Source organism: Aegilops tauschii, chromosome 1 (genome assembly GCF_002575655.3).
Source record: "Aegilops tauschii subsp. strangulata cultivar AL8/78 chromosome 1, Aet v6.0, whole genome shotgun sequence".
Lineage (NCBI taxonomy): Eukaryota > Viridiplantae > Streptophyta > Magnoliopsida > Poales > Poaceae > Aegilops > Aegilops tauschii.
In genome coordinates this window covers 51,889,563-51,907,597 of record NC_053035.3, presented here as the reverse complement: position 1 = coordinate 51,907,597, position 18,035 = coordinate 51,889,563, and positions in this window count along the sequence as shown.

Below are 18,035 nucleotides of genomic sequence, written 5' to 3'. Positions count from 1 at the left end.
ATAGGCACTCCAATAATGCTTCAAAAATAGCATTCTCAGAGTACGAATTTTGTTTTTTGCCTAGACACGTCGAATGTTGTTTTCATCAAATTTGTATGGGAATAATACTCAAACATGTTTGTTGTCAATCAGTTTTTTAAAATATTTTCAGCATTTTTTCCAGATTTTACTGATCATCTGGGTGCAGGTGTATCCGAGCGCGAAAACTACAGAAACTAGGATGCATTAGTTAGTTTCTAAAGATACAAATCATCAGTGATTCAAGAGGAGATGGACATGTATACACTAGTAGCTTTCACACATTAGTCATTTTCTAAAGATACCAATTAGTAGTTATGCAATAGGAGATGAAGATGCGATTAGTTAGCCACTAACTAATCACGTGATTAACATTCTTCCCTAGTTATACATTGTGACATTTTGTCAACAAACATGATTAACATTTCTCATGAATAACAGTTTTAATAGTACACATATAACCTGGTGGTATATATGATTTGCTATCATTTTAAAAATTAGCACAGTGGCCCGCTCGATGCGCGGGCTAGACTTTCATAAAGTTAAATAATGATAACGTATTTATTGATTTTCCTATGTATATGGTATTCATTTATCATTGACCTTCTCATTATGCATGCCATACTAACTGTATTTCTCATTTATTTATCCATCATACATTAGATTATAACATTATAATATAAAGTCAACTTAATTGTTTACATGGAGAAGATATAGTTTTGGTGATTTCCTTTTATCAACTGTGCATTTAATTCCAGAGTAGGAAATCATACATACAAATAATTAAAAATAGATAATAAGGATAGAAATACGAACTTGAAAATGTTTGTATTTTAAGGAATAACTCATATGTTCACTAAGAATATTTTGAAGTAAAAAAACAATTTATGTGTTATTAAACAGCTGGCCATAACACATCTGCTAATCTATTTATCATGCAAATGTGGAATCCCCTTCATCTTCTTTACCAATGGACTTCTACGATTTTTATCCAGTGTGTGGAGTTTAATACAATGGCTGGTTTGTTGCGATCTCCCCTGATGATGTTCGGTGCCACAAATTTTCTTTATGCGCTGAACAGGCAAGGAAGCTGTCCATTTTTTTATTTATATGGTATCGTGATTTCCTAATTTTGTTATTCTTTGTAATGAAAAGGAGGTTGAAAGACCAGCCTTTGCATGAGGAGATGCACACAACCTAGAAACGTGCAAGTGTAACCAAGCATTCCAGCTCAATGTAGATGGCTGAAATTCAGTACTGAGATTACAATAGCCACGTCACCTTTTGTATTCTTGGGGCCGAAATGTTACACGGATGAGAAATATTTCAGTTAGAACATAAATCCATGGCTGCTACTTGCTCGTGGATTTCAAGATTGCTTTTTGAATAAACTAAACATTCAATGAGAACTCATCTATAAACATAAGACCACACGAAGTGATCTTCTGCATGCATGGTTCACTAGAAATAATTTTTGGTTTCTCTAATGATTTTCTAATTAAGAGCACACTTTATGTACTATATATAATTGTGTATGATTAGTGAGCGATTCGGTGCATTCCTGAAAGAGAATTTAAAAATGCATGATAAGCTTGGTGCAGGCATTAAAGTGTATTACGAAAATCTTGTGTACTATAATTGTATGATATTTGTACAGTTTGGAATATTCTTGAAGGAGAATATTGGAAAACAGTACATGCCACATTTGGAGTAGCCGTTGAAGTTTATTTTTCTACTATCTTTGTTTTTAGGTTATTGATTTGTGCTAAAAAACATCTGATGCAAATAAATCATAAAGATTAACTTGCCCTTCAATCAAACATGGCTCAGATCCGTTTTTCCTAATCCTCTCGTGCTGATGGTAAGGTCCAACTGTCATGCTGCAGCCATGGATGCAATGCACGAAATTCCTGGCAAGGTGAGTCAGCGTGTACAAAATATTAGTAATTTGGTAACAGTTAGTTTTGAATCCAATTATGGATAAGGCTTTGACAATAGAGACGATGCAAGAGGGTATAACTGATTAGAAGTAATTTGGAGAGAGACAACTAATTACAACCGGCTACACTGACCCGATTAAATAGGAATTCACAGGCCCCTGGCAAACGTATTGATCCCTGTCCTGAAGAGTAGAGCTCAACATCATCCTGCATGCATGCTTGAACCTGAACATTTGTAAAGAAAAATAACTTTACTCATGGAGGCCATGGTTGCCAACAGTAGTGAAGGCTTTTCTTTATGGAAAACATTACTCCCTCGTATCCATATTACTTCTCGCCCAAACGGATGTATCTAGACGTATTTCAGTGCTAGATACATCCGTTTGAGCGACAGGTAATATGAATCAGGTGGAGTAGTAAGGAAATTGGACTGACTACCGATGTGTAAGAGGAGATCATAATCCTAGCCATGTCTTCCAACCTGATACAATACCTTTCATTACCTTCAGTCACCAGTGCCAGCGCCAGACTACTCTCTATATAGCAGGTGATAAATTAAAGCTCAAGAATGTATTATACTAAATAGAAGTGCATCTGAAGTATCTTATAAGAAGCTGCTCGTGGGAGGACATTATAAGCACAACAAGCATAAGGTACCCAACAATATGCAATCAGTAAGAGGCCATATAATTTATTTGAGCTTTAATACCATCATAAAGGGAATCATTGAATAATCTGATTTCTTACTACTATACCTCCGTTTCAGTTTACAAGTCCTGCGCGTATACCTAGGTTATCAATTTTATGACCCTAATATAAACTATATAACACAAAAATTATATCTTTTGAAAGTAGAAACTCCAAAGTTTATGTTGGTATATTTTTTGTAATATATGACTTGTATTAGGTTGGTCAAATTGACGACCTAGGGATACGCGCACGCCCTATAAACTGAGAGAGAGGTAGTGTATAGAGGAATAAAATGAAATATATTAGCTACGATTATTCCTAACAACAATGGAAGAATGAAAACGTATGTAGCCAATGGCACTGTGGCAGACGGGCGTATGTGACGCTATGGGCTGGCTCAGATGTGTAGTGCTAACTGCTAACACAAGTTCATTGGGCGCAGAGTGTTGGTCTCTCTCATTGGTTTGCATGCGGCACGTATCTTGAATTCTACATGCTTTAGATAAATACATTCATTAAAAAGTTGATGTGTACTGATTTCATAGATAGTACATGTGTGTGTGCATAAGATAAATAATAAGTGTCCAAAAATGTCTTATATTATTGTTACGGAGGGAGCATTGATCTGATGGATCTATTAGTAGTAGATATACGTGGCATTAGAAAGCATCCCGTACAAACTCTGGCAGCTGTCCAAATCATGCTAAAAGAGAAAGGGCACTCTTTCGCAGTCTCCAAGCAACCGGAGGCTTAAGCTAGCAAATTAATTTAGGGTGGTCGTTTACTTCAATGAGTGCTTGGACAGACAACAGAAATTATCAAAAGCTTGTATGTACCTTCTAGTTCTTCAGTCAAACAGATAGATTGTTGTTTCCAGCCTGTGCATGCACAAACACAGCACGTATTGGTGGTGATCAGTAAGTAATGGCCCTTGGTATTGTTCCATATCAAAATTTTAGTTTCTCCACATGAATGAAAAATCTGCTACGGGACTCCATGGAACTCGAAAACGCTGATCTGAGATGCATAACAAAGATGTAAAAATCAGGCCTGTGAGCAATCAATTGGTGGGACAAAATTAGAAGAGAATCTCACCAATTTTGGGAAATATAGCAGAGAATCGCTGGCCCGCGGCTGCACTTTGACCCATCATGACGATTAGAGGACGAACATGGTGCTGGGAGTATTCAACGGCAGTGGCGCTTGGGCCAATGGGCCTTGTGAGTTGTGACTGCTGATATGGTTGGCGGTAATTGCAGCATGGTATTTATTGCTTCTTGGTGAGAAGATGGACATGCTGCTTTGACGTTTCAAGGCGGTGCGCAAGGGCATGGTGGCCGGGTTGCCGGCGGGCATCAGAGTTGGCTAGCTAGCAGGAAATCAATCAATTTTGTCGGCTGATGTGCATGCGTACGTGTGAATCACTCAGGGCATTGGATTTAGCTAGCTGGCTATGGTGTTAGCTTCATGCTCCTAATCGATTAGGAGAGGACAGGATCGATTCAACTTGCTTCATCATCTCCCCCATGCGGAAAAGGCATGCGTGAGAACATGGTATAGAAACCCTAACCTTGTTTTCTTTCCATCTTTTTGCAAGGGGTATTAGGAAACATAAGGGTAATGGTGGGTAATTTATTTTGGTGATCCCATCAAGTACTTTTTAATATAAATAGATTTCATCGGGCAATTGATTAAAAAATAGACTCAAACCTTTCTTGATTATTTGATGATAAATGAATAACCCGGATACATGGTCAAGCAAAATTGATCATTGTGGTGTGGTTTGGCATTTTCCAAAAAACGAGAGGCAATTGTTTTATTCATATCCCTTGTATAATTTTGAGATTTTGCTTTCCTTAGCCACAACTAACACCAATAATCTACACGACTATTGGCTGTCCGACCATAAATTAAAAGAACTTGCATTGTCATTTCAAGATATTATATAGCCAAACACTACTACAAAACAGGGCTTTCGTCACAGGGCAATTTTCACATTAGTCCCGGTTCAGTCACGAACCGGGACTAATGTGAGCATTGGTCCCGGTTCGTGTGGATAAGGCATTAGTCCCGGTTCACCTGGGCCCTTTAGTCCCGGTTGGTGCCACGAACCGGGACTAAAGGGTGCGATGCTCATTAGTACCGGTTGGTGGCACCAACCGGGACTAAAGGTCTAACCTTTAGTACCGGTTGGTGCCACCAACCGGTACTAATTGGCTTTGAGGCATTAGTACCGGTTCATGGCACGAACCGGTACTAAAGGGCCCATTTTCAACCCCGCCCCCGGGACCGCCTTTTCAGTTTTAGAAAAAACAAAAGAAAATGATAGGAATGTCAAAAAAATAAAATAAAATAAGTTTCCCATGTGATATGTGGTCTAGTTGTTGGGAAAATTAACAAATATGAATTTCGACTTTATTTGCAAAATCTCTTTGGAATTTCTCAAAATGGGCATAACTTTTGCATACGAAGTCGGATGAAAAAGTTTTTTATATGAAAAATCATCTACTCGAAAAGTTACATCCGAATTTTGCATGTAACTCCCCAACCACTTACCCGGAATTGGAAAAATACTATACCGATGGAAAGCTGTTGAAAGCACGCAACTTTCCCGTGTTCGGCCATTTTTTCATACTCGCAACGGTTTGTAAGATGTTTTGAACGGTATACATGAAACTTATACCTTTCATTAGAATGTAGCATATAATATACCGTTGGAGAGCTTATGAATAGGAACAAAATTTTCATGCAGACAGATGTTACAAATTCGTTGCCATTTGAGAGCAGTTTTAAAAATGGCAAAAATAATGTTGTTTTTGCCTTTTTTTTAACATCTAATTGAAGGTCAGACATCTTCTAATATAATAATTGAACCGTGCAGGGTGGAGCACGTGAACTTCTTGCAAAAAACGTTTAAGGCTTTTAGTTTTGTATTCTTTTATTCTCATCTAAAACCCATTCCGTATAGTAGTTGAACTACTCGCCGTTTTCACATTGAACTTTGGTAACGTATTTTTGTTTGTAGTTCCTCACCCGTTCCTCGGAGTTTCACAAATGATAAACCATTAGGAACTGGTTGAAAATACGCAACTTTTTTTCATACGGTTAAACTTATTTTTCGAACAACATAGACCATTTTTAATCATTTATTTTGGAATAAGAATATAATATACCCTTGGAAATTTGTTGAATAGAAAGAACATTTTTTGTGTCGAGCTTTTTTGTTTCAAATTTGTAATGGATGGAGAAAATTGTTTGAAAACACAAAAAACAACATTTATTGTGTGTTTTTGTGCATGTAAATACATACAGAGTGAACCTCCTTTACAAGAAATTTTGAACTTCGTGGGCCGACCACGAGAACTTCTAGCTAAAGTCTTTTTAGACTTTGTCTTTTTATTCTTTTTTTCTTATATGAAACACACTCCATGTACTAATTGAATCGTTGGTTGCTTTCACTTTTAACTTCTCTTTGCTTTTTTAACCATAATTCCTAAAACATTCATCGAAACTGAGAAAAATATATACCGTTAGAAAGCCATCGAAAAGGCGCAACTTTACGTGTTGAGCAGTTTTTCTAATTCGCGACATTTTTAGGATCTTTTTTTGAGTATGTTAAAACTTTTTTTTTTCGAACAGTATAGACCAAAACTTTAAACAATTTAATGGAATAGATCATATGATATCCTGTTGGAGAGAGTTTGAATCGGAGAAACTTTGGCATTTAGAGAGTTTTTCAAAATTGAATCACCGTTTATGAGTTGTCTTTAAAAATGCCCAAAATGGCGTTGATTTTTTTAGTGTTTTGAACTCATAAATACTAGGTTTTAATAAACTTTTAACTTCTGTGTCATTCTAATTTGAACTTCACCTATTTAGTATTTTTGAGTAAAGAATTATTTTTGTTTTTTAAAATAAACATAAAATTTGCCTATTGTTTCATCTTGAACTTCATGTTCCATTCTTTAATAACAAGGGATACATAAGTTTTTAAATAATCGTAAAATCCTAGTTTTTAATAAACATTGAACCACTTTATTATTTTAATTTCAACTTCTAATTTTTTAAAAGGAGGAAATATTTTTTAAATTTTTTAGTTGCTCATTTTTATTTTTTTGAACTTGTTCATTTTATTCTTTAGTAACGAGAGAAAATCTGAGTTTTTATAGCATTTGAACTTCTCTATTATTATAATTTGAACTGCTTAGAAGAAATACGGTTTTAAATAAGCATCAAAAATTTCTTTTTAAAATTGAACTTCATACTTGTATTTTTCTTAGATACGAAAAGAATTTGAGTTTTAAATGTTTTGAAGTCAATTTTGAACTGCTCCGCTTTTTTCAATTGAACTTCTTGGTTTTCTTCTTTATTGACAAGGAAAATCTGAGTTTTTTATATAGGTTAAACTACTTCATTTTACAAATTTGAACTTCATGGCCTTATTCTCTAGTATTGAAGAAAATCCCTTTTGGACTTCTTGGTTTTATTCTTTAGTAACGACGAAAATCTGAGTTTTTTTATAAACATTAAATTGCTCCATCTTTTAATTTGGACTTCTTGTTTTATTTTTCATTAACGTCAAAAATCCAAGTTTTGTAATAAATGAAAATCATTGAACCACTCCCTTATTTTAATTTGACATTCTAGTTTGTTTAGAAACGGGGAACATCCTTTTTTATAACTTCAAATTTAAAATGGGGAAAATCCTTTTTTAGAAACGAGGGAGATCAGGGGACTTGAATGGCCTAGGTTCGCAACATTGAACGGCCTGGGTTAATTTGAACTTCAAGAAAAATGAAAAATAATTATTTACTCGGGTTGTTGCAAACAAGGAATATCTGGACGTTTTATTTATGACTAGTAACGAGGAAATCCATGGGGGAAATCTGTACAAACATCTGTGTGTCACCTTTTTGCTTTTATTATTATTCCTGAACTCTCAGCTTTATTGAATTTGAACTTCTAAATTTAACAATTTTTATGGGTGAGGCTTTTGTTAACAATTTTTTGCTCTAACCCTCTCTCCCCTTTCACCCAATTTTTTTAAATGTCTTATATTTTTGTACCAATTATTTTTGTCGTATTACATAATGGACTAAAATGAAGTTTGGTAAATGAACTTCAACATCTTTTTTAAGCATCCAGAACTTTTATGTGTATGCATTATATCCTTTTTGTGTATATATTGTTCGTAGTACAACAACAGGAGAAGCAGAACTTTCTCCCCGACTTCGAAGTGGTAATATCACAAGGAAAAAACAAGTTTCCACCTATCACAGGGTGCTGCAAATTATACAAAGTTACAGTCCCATGCAAAATCTATAGAAAATCAACACCCTGGCCTGCATCCTTTAGTACATTCTGGACATCCAGATTTTTTATTGCTGATTTTCCAGAGAACTTCTAGTCACATTCATAATAAAATTTACAATTGTTTGCCTCCGGTTGTTGCAAAAATGACAATATGTACTCAACATACTTTTACCTTCTCAAACACAACATTTTCACCTTGGCAAAAACAAAAAAAATGACATAGTTGTGCAAGCACAAGAATAAAGCAATTTCTCTTCTACTATACTTTTTTACATGGCATCTCATTCACATATGAGAAAGCAATACCTCATCTTAGTTTTATTTCTTCAACAAACAATAAATCATGGATGAAAGATGAGGGCGGACCTGGCCCGGGCCTGACGGACCATGATCTGAGTTTTTTCGTAACGTCACATACGACGTGCGGAGAAATCGGAAACTGGCCCAGGCTAAAGATTAATGAAGGAGCAAAGAAGACCTCAAGAAACCAGCCTCTTCAGCGCCCCCCCGCCTATGCACTTATTAGGGCCTACCCCGACGATGCTCAGTAGCGCGATCAGGGCAGGCCCGCGGGCTTCTGTCGGTGCAACAAACCCTGTGTCTGGTTCCCAGACTGTGCATAGGCACGAGAGCGAAATTACGGCACCAGGCCATACCAGAGTACAGGAGACTGAGATCTTCGAAGGACCAACATGCAGATCAAGAGGAGCAAGATCAAGTCAGAAAAGCAAGAACCACCAGGAGAAAAGCCTCCCTTGACTGGCAGACGAGCTCGGTGAGGGCAGGGTCGCCCCCGGAAGAAAACATCCAAGACGTCTCGGCAGGGCTTGCCGGGACTCAGACCCATGTCGTCAATCAGTGTGGTGTCAAGCCGCAGAGTGATTAAGTGGCAGCCACTCGCCACATGCAACCTCTTTCTATGGGAAATGTAGGCGATGGGGGAAGTTGTGGGTGGTAGCAGACGAGTAGTGCGCCCGACCGGAGGAGGAAGGTGGGGCGCCGACACCCAGCCTGAGGAGGAAGGTGGGTCCGCAGACAGGGTAGGAAGGTGGGACGGTAACTGTATTTTTTTGGCATTGAAGGCGGGTGCGGTCGGGGTAGCAACTAGGAACGTGGGACAATGACCATATTCTTTGGCCTTGGAGGCACGGCGGCCGGTTACGTGGTCCCGGCGACGTGGCGGAGGCCGGCGGGTGAATCGGGGCAAAGGGTGGTGAGATAGGGAATGGTGCGAGGCAGGCAACGCCTGGGGATGCAGGCGGCGGCGGGCAATAGCTGTGTATCGACGAGCATGAAACAACGGCTGGCAGCGTGCTGGGCGGTGCATCGGGACCCGGCAGCCGGCGAGACGCGGCGTGCAGCGGTAGGATCCCAACGGCTGGTGGCTTTCGGAGGAAGGTGGAGACGGGCGGGTGGGCTGACTTTTTCTTTTGTCTCTGCAGGTGAGGAGTTCGGGAACAAGTCCATCAGGCCCTATATAGGGCGCGCGATAATCTGAATATTATTGTGATCCTAAGATCAGAATAGTGCTATATATATACACTATTCTGATCACGGGATCAGAATATTATTCTGATCACAACATGAACTTCCTGAGTTACACGCCTGAACTTCCTTCTGTAGAACCCTGACCTTCGGGCTATCTTCCCAACTGTGCCTCCCTGCGCGAACTATTCTAGTTAGTCGTGTTCTATATGATGTTACTGTAATCTAGAAACGTTTTTAGCAACTAAATACCTGTTTTAAATAGGAATCTCGCTCATTGGCGGATTTTGATCTCGAGTCATGATGAAATTGTGTTTTTGGCAATTTTACTGCCTGAGTTGTTCGACCTGAACTTCTCCCAGTGCTAGGTTGAACATCCGCCAACATTGCCCAAATGGGGCTTGCGATATACCCATGGAAAGCTATGGAAACCAGTATCATGACCCGAGGAGTTTCGAAAATCGTTTTTACTTCATACAAAAACATGAATTGTATTTTCGATCGCATGTCTAAAACGTTTATTGGAATGAGGCAAATAATATGGCGTTGGAAAGCTGCTGTAAAACTAATCCTTACACATGTTGAAAGTTTTCTCTAATTCCCTATTGTTAAAGAGTAATTTAGAAAATCGTAAAATTTCGCAAACTGAACAGCCGAGTTCGTATTTTCGATGTCATTTCCAAAAGGTTAATCCAATTGAGGCAAATGATATGGCGTTCGAAAGCTTATGAAAATGCGCTACTTGTTCATGTTAAAAGGTTTTTCTAATCTTGAACAGTTGAAAAGTAATTTAGAAAATGATACAAGTTCCACCGACTTCGTATTTTCGAGCTAAGTTTTTAACCGTACGTCCGATTGCAGCAAATTATATGGAGTTGGAAAGCTTGAGGAAATGCGAAACTTTTTGGTATATATTGTTTCTCCCAATTTCTTATGGTTTTAAGTAAATTTTGAAAATGGCCAAAACAGTATTTTCGCCGTAATTTCTACAAACTTTATCGGAATGGGGCAAATAATATACCGCTGAAAAGCTACAGAAAATGCGAAACTTTTTCATATTGATGGTTTTCTCTGATTCCTAGCCATTTTCAAGTAATTTCAAAAACGGTGAGATCATTCGTTCTGCCTTTATCGCGAAACAGATTCTTCGAAAATGCACAGCGTGAAGAACTTGAACTTCTCGGTATGTCTACTTGAACTTCACTCTGTTTTTTCACATACTTTTTTTGCTCATAGCTCTCCATCTACTCACTAGAATTGAGCATGTGATATACCGGTGGAAAGCTATTATAAACACGCAACTTTCCCATGTTGATCATTTTTTCATACTCGCGACGATTTTGAAAGTTTTCATCCAAAATTCATTCAGTGTACTTGGTGAACTTCCTGCTGTTTTCACGTTGAACTTTTGTGTATTTTCGTTTGTAATTTTCTCATCCATTTCGCCAGTGTTACACAAATGATATTCTTTTTGTACAAACCTCTCTCAAAATATATTTTTTGACTTTATCCGACCGAGGACTTGAATTTATACAAATGATATTTCTGCCGTTTTGAAGTAAATTAGAAAATGACGAGATCATAATTTCTGGCTTCATCGCGAATGGAAATGCACGTCGTGAAGTAGTTGAACTTCTCGGGCATGTTTGTTCGAACTTCACTCTGTTTTTGACGTGCTGTTTTTTGCACTGCATGAAATAATTGAACTTCTGGGCATGTCTGTTTGAACTTCACTCTGTTTCACTTTATTTTATTTTTCTTATATGAAATACACCCCATGTAGTACGAGAACGTCTGGTTGTTATCACTTTGAACTTCTCTCTAGTTTGAGGGAATTATTCTAAAACACAAAAAACAACATATTTTTTATGTATTTTTGGACATCTAAATACACGGTGAACCTCTCTCACAAGAATTTTTTGAACTTTTCCTAGCCGAGCACTTGAACTTCTAGCAACCATTTTTTTCGTTTATGAGTTGTTTTTAAAAGTAAAAAAATGGCGTTGTGTTTTTTATTTTTTGAACAGTTAAATCCTAGGTTTTAATAAAGTCCGAACTTCTCTGTTATTTCAATTTGAACTTCACCTTTTTATACTTTGAGTAAAGAATTGTATTCGATTTTTATACGAAAAAAATCAAACATGGAAATACAAGGTGAACCTCTGTCGCAAGAATTTTTGAACTGTTCCTATATTAAATTTGAACTTCTTCATTTATTCTTTAATAATGGAAAAAATGAGTTTTTTATATACTTCGAACTGCTCTATTATTTTAATTTGAACTTCTTCGTTTTATTCGTTAGTAATGAGGAAAATCCAGTTTTTTGAACTTCTTTGTTTTAAAATTTTGAACTTCTTGGTTTTATTTTTTAATAATGTGAAAAATGCGATTTTTTATAGACATCGAACTTCACCATTTTTTAAATATGAACTTATTAGATTTTGGTTAGTAACGGGGAAAATGCTTTTTTATATAAACAATGATACCGCGCCGTTATTTTAATTTGAACTTCTAGTTTTTATAATATGGGGAAAATTATTTTTCATACAATCTTTTGAAATGCTCCTCTTTTTAATTTGAACTTCTCTGTTTTTTTACAAATGGGGAAAATACGTTATAAAGATTTTTGAACTACTTTTTGTTAACTTCTTGCTCAAATTTTTTGAACTTCCAAATTTGTCTTTTAGATATTAACAACTTCATATTTTTAACATTGACCTGCTTTGGTTTTTAAATTTGAACTTCTTATAGAATTTTTTCCTGACATTTTTTATGCATTTTTTGCTTTTCGGTGAAATGGCCTAGGCGGTCCCTTATTTCATTTGATGATTTTTATTCTGTACGTGGTACACGTGAACTTCGGAATTTCTGAAACGGGAACTTCGGGTGCTATTATTTTTTTCATAAACTCCATAGTTTTTATTCTTTGAATTCCATGATATTTTTTTTACATTTTTTGGTTTAAACTTTGATGTTCGTTACACCTGAACTTTCGAAATCACACCTTTTTTATACACGTTTTCCCTTGAATCCAACATGTGCAAAAACAATAGGAAATTTTCAGTCAATTCTACTAAGCAGTAGGACAAACATTTAGAGGGCACCCATAATATTCTTTTTTGTTCTATTCAGTGTACTACGCACAAGCACATGCACAACACATCCACACAAAAATTTGGCTCACCTAAAATGAAAAATATTTCAGTGTCACAGGACGACCATATAAGCATCTGGAATTAGAAAACATGTACCTTTTTTCAGAAATGCACCTTTTCCTCTATGCAAACTTCAACTTGTTTTTAATATGAACTTCATTTCGAATTTACATTTTATTCCATATGCATCTTCCAGGTAGGGTGTGTTCTCCCTCAAAAATAATGTCCTTTGAACTTTCTAGGTGGAAGTCGTTGAACTTCTAGATTATTAAAAAAGCATGCCCTTTTTAGTTCTCAATCAATATTGTATATTAAAGAATTGTACACACAAAGTTTCATATTGTTTTGGGAGTAACACGTACATGAAGTTCCCTATACTTCATCAAAAATGGTTTAAGAAAGTTTTTGGAAAAACACGTACATGTAGGTCCCTATACTACCTCCTCATTCAGGACCAACATAAAGTTCTTTGTTTAGGAGCAAAACTTCACCACTCTGGAACAAAATAGATCTTTATGAACAATAAATTATTCATTGGGGAACAATTTGTTTTCACATTTTAGGATATGTTCTTCATCAAGTGTGAAAATCAACATGCTACCTCTAATCCAGGAGCAAAAGTGAGAGAAGACCAACGATTCACACCAGGCGCACAAAAGATGAAATTTTCAGAGCATATACTGAAGAATGGTACTTTACTAACAGAATGTCAGTTCTAACAAACACTTATCCGCAATAACAAGTACTAAAATACTTAGATAACATGAAATTCTAATGGAACAATACTCAAGAACTACAGCAGGATTTTTTGTTGAACTGCTACTGAAGAAATTGTCATACGTTTCTATGGACATATACTGAAGAACTACATAACTTTCCGTTTCGCAAAAAATTGACATCATCCTCGCCGAGGGAACAGGAGGGAGGAGACCGTCATGGACAACACTGTGCTCGGGGGACAGAGGAGCTTGCCGGAGCAGCACCGCTTTCGCATGACCATGGACCAGGGATGGACGAGGTCGTCGGACGCATGGCCGGCACAGTTCGGACAGGCGATGCAGGTCAATGCACGGCCATCACGCTCATCACCAGCACAGGGACGCCCAAGGAGTACAACACATAAGCAGCCGGTGCCCAGCCCGATGACCTTTAACAAAAAATGCAGAGAGCTTGAGTCGTGGTGTACCAAGGTGTATCAAACATCACGTGTTTCATTTTCAGAGCATCCTTGATTGCAAGGTGGAGTACCAATCAAATATCTAGGATAACTTAATGCTTGAAAATAAAAGTCAAACTATCTGTAGGGAGAACTCAATTGGAATTGCTCATAAATTTTCACACAGAACAATGAAGAATTGATGCCACGAGCTCTGCTCAAGGTTGGTTGAAAGAAATTCCTCTAGCATATGGAAGAACTAGTAACTGAAATACCTTTTGCTGCCAACGACATGGGTATGCCAGGAGTATTTCTTCCAGTACGTACCACCATTTTTTGAGTCTCATCCAGCCGCAGTTGACCTTGCTTGTGCCACAGGGGAGGAGCCGCCATGAGAGGATACAGAGGGCGCCCACGATGGCCGGCAAGGGGAAGTTTGAGCGGCCAGTCGCCCGCGTGGAAGAGGTTTGTCCTGAGGCTGTAGTAGGTACGCGCTGGAGGCGGCTCGGGGGGGCAGTACGTGATGGCGTCCGGACGTCGTTCGCGGCGGCAGCCGGTGACGCATGGGTAGTCGGAGCAGCACTGCCTCCCCCGCGAGAGCTAGCGGTGGACTGCAGCGGTAGCTAGCGAATGACTGCACAGGCAGCGGTAGCTAGCGGCGGACGTGGCCGTGCAATCCGGGGAGGGAGGCAGCGGTGGCATGATCCGTGGAGGATGACGGCGACGGTGGCGCAGTCCGGGAAGGGAAGCGGCGGCGGCGGCGCGGTAAGGGAGGGAAGCGGTGGCCGGTTTTCGGAGCGGGGGCGGTGCGGCAGCCGATTCTCGGGGCGGTGGTGGGCCGACGCCTACGATGGTGGGTGGCTGGATGGGAGAGGGAGTGGGGGCGTGGGGATGGTGGCTGGATCGGGGAGGAAGTGGGGGCGTGGGGAGGTACGTGGGGTTTATTTTATTTTTCTGTTCGGTGGAATTTTCGGATCTTAGGAACATCCATCGGGCCCTATATAGCGCGCCATGATCCAAATAGTTATTCTAATCCTGCATTAGAATAGTGTTACTCTCTCTATATATGAAAAAACTGCAAGTTGACCCATTGTTTTTATTATATTTGTGAAATATGTATATATATTTGTACGTAAAAAGAAGCATACTCAAAATATGATACATACTATCAAAAAAGTAGTATCTATACTACCCAAACATTCCTATATACTGCATACTACGCGTACATACTCAACAATTTGATAGATACAACTATTTTCTTATATATAATTTTTGAACTGCTCCGCTTTTTTCAATTGAACTTCTTGGTTTTCTTCTTTATTGACAAGGAAAATCTGAGTTTTTTATATAAGTTAAAGTACTTCGTTTTACAAATTTGAACTTCATGGCTTTATTCTTTAGTATTGAAGAAAATCCCTTTTGGGCTTCTTGGTTTTATTCTTTAGTAATGATGAAAATCTGAGTTTTTTTATAAACATTAAATTGCACCATCTTTTAATTTGGACTTCTTGTTTTATTTTTCATTAATGTCAAAAATCCAAGTTTTGTAAAAAATGAAAAACATTGAACCACTCCCTTATTTTAATTTGACCTTCTAGTTTTTAGAAACGGGGAACATCCTTTTTTATAACTTCAAATTTAAAATTGTGAAAATCCTTTTTTAGAAACGAGGGAGATCAGGGGACTTGAATGGCCTGGGTTCGCAACATTGAACGGCCTGGGTTCACCAATTTCAACTTCAAGAAAAAATGAAAAATAATTATTTACTCGGGTTGTTGCAAACAAGGGATATCTGGACGTTTTGTTTATTACTAGTAACGAGGAAATACATGGGGGAAATCTGTACAAACATCTGTGTGTCACCTTTTTTCTTTTATTATTATTCCTGAACTCTCAGCTTTATTGAATTTGAACTTCTAAAGTTAACAATTTTAATGGGTGAGGCTTTTGTTAATAATTTTTTGCTCTAACCCTCTCTCCCTTTTCACCCAACTTTTTAAATGTCTTATCTTTCTTTTACCAATTATTTTGTGTCGTATTACATAATGGACTAAAATGAAGTTTGGTAAATGAACTTCAACATCTTTTGAAGCATCCATAACTTTTATGTGTATGCATTATATCCTTTTTGTGTATATATTGTTCGCAGTACAACAACATGAGAAGCAGAACTTTCTCCACGACTTTGAAGTGGTAATATCACAAGGAAAAAACAAGTTTCCACCTATCACAGGGTGCTGCAAATTATACAAAGTTACAGTCCCGTGCAAAATCTATAGAAAATCAACACCCTGGCCTGCATCCCTTAGTACATTCTGGACATCCATATTTTTTATTGCTGATTTTCCAGAGAACTTTGAGTCACATTCATTCTAAAATTTACAATTGTTTGCCTCCGGTGGTTGCAATAATGACAATATGTACTCAACATACTTTGACCTTCTCAAACACAACATTTTCACCTTCGCAAAAACAAAAAAAATTACATAGTTGTGCAAGCACAACAACAAAGCAATTTCTCTTCTACTATACTTTTTTTACATGGCATCTCATTCACATATGAGAGAGCAATACCTCAACTTAGTTTCGTTTCTTCGACAAACAATAAATCATGGATGAAAGATGAGGGTGGACCTGGCCCAGGCCCGACGGACCACGATCTGAGTTTCTTCGTAACGTCACATATGACGTGCGGAGAAATCGGAAACTGGCCCGGGCTCAAGATTAATGAAGGAGCGAAGAAGACCTCAAGAAACCAACCTCTTCAGCGCCCCCTCCTGTGCACTTATTAGGGCCTACCCCGACGATGCTCAGGAGCGCGATCAGGGCAGGCCCGGGGGCTTCTGTCGGTGCAACAAACCCTGTGTCTGTTTCCCAAACTGTGCACAGGCACGGGAGCGAAATTATGGCACCAGGCCACACCAGAGTACAGGAGACTGAGATCTTCGAAGGACCAACATGCAGATCAAGAGGAGCAAGATCAAGTCAGAGAAGCAAGAACCACCAGGAGAAAAGCCTCCCTTTGCCGGGCAGACGAGCTCAGTGAGGGCAGGGTCGCCTCCGGAAGAGAACGTCCAAGACATCCCGGCAGGGCCTGCAGGGACTCACGGAGGCAAAACTACCTCACCCAACCACTGCACCTCGACCCATGTCGTCAATCAGTGTGGTATCAAGCCGCGGAGTGATTAAGTGGCAGCCACTCGCCACATGGCAGCCTCTTTCTACAGGAAATGCAGGCGATGTGGGAAGTTATGGGGCGGCAGCAGACGAGTAGTGCGCCCGGCCGGAGGAGGAAGGTGGGGCGCCGACACCTAGCCTGAGGAGGAAGGTGGGTCCGTAGACAGGGTAGGAAGGTGGGACGGTAACTGTATTTTTTGGCATTGAAGGCTGGTGCGGTCGGGGGAGGAAGGAGGGACACCGCATGGGGTAGGAACTAGGAAGGTGGGACAATGACCATACTCTTTGACCTTGGAGGCACAACGGCCGGTTACCTGGTCCCGGCGACGTGGCGGAGGCCGGCGGGTGAATCGGGGCAAAGGGTGGTGAGATAGGGAACGGTGCGAGGCAGGCAACGCCTGGGGATGCATGCGGCGGTGGGCAACAACTGGGTATCGACGAGCATGAAACAACGGCTGGCAGCGTGCTGGGCGGAGCGTCGGAACCCGGTAGCCGGCGGCGCGCGGAGTGCAGCGGTAGGATCCCAACGGCTGGTGGCTTTCGGAGGAAGGTGGAGACGGGCGGGTGGGCTGCCTTTTTCTTTTAACTCTGCAGGTGAGGAGTTCGAGAATAAGTCCATCAGGCCCTATATAGGGCGCGCGGTAATATGAATATTATTGTGATCCTAAGATTAGAATAGTGCTACTCTATATATGGAAAGGACATCCTACCACCTGGGGTTAGTTACCCTCATGTCTCACATACTATTATGCAGTAATATATATATATATATATACTAATTTATCATTATAAGCATGTTTATACACTATATATAAGATACTTCAAAGTAAGTTACATGAAAAAACTGCAAGTTGACCCATTGTTTTTATTATATTTGTGAAATATGTACATATTTGTACGTAAAAAGAAGCATACTCAAAATATGATACATACTACCAAAAAAGTAGTATCTATACTACCTAAACATTCTTATATACTGCATACTACCAAAAAAGTAGTACATACTCAACAATTTGATAGATACAACTATTTTCCTATATATATGAGTTCTCTCTTGAGATAAATCCAGGTCATAATAAGGAATCTCCAAATAAATGCGTA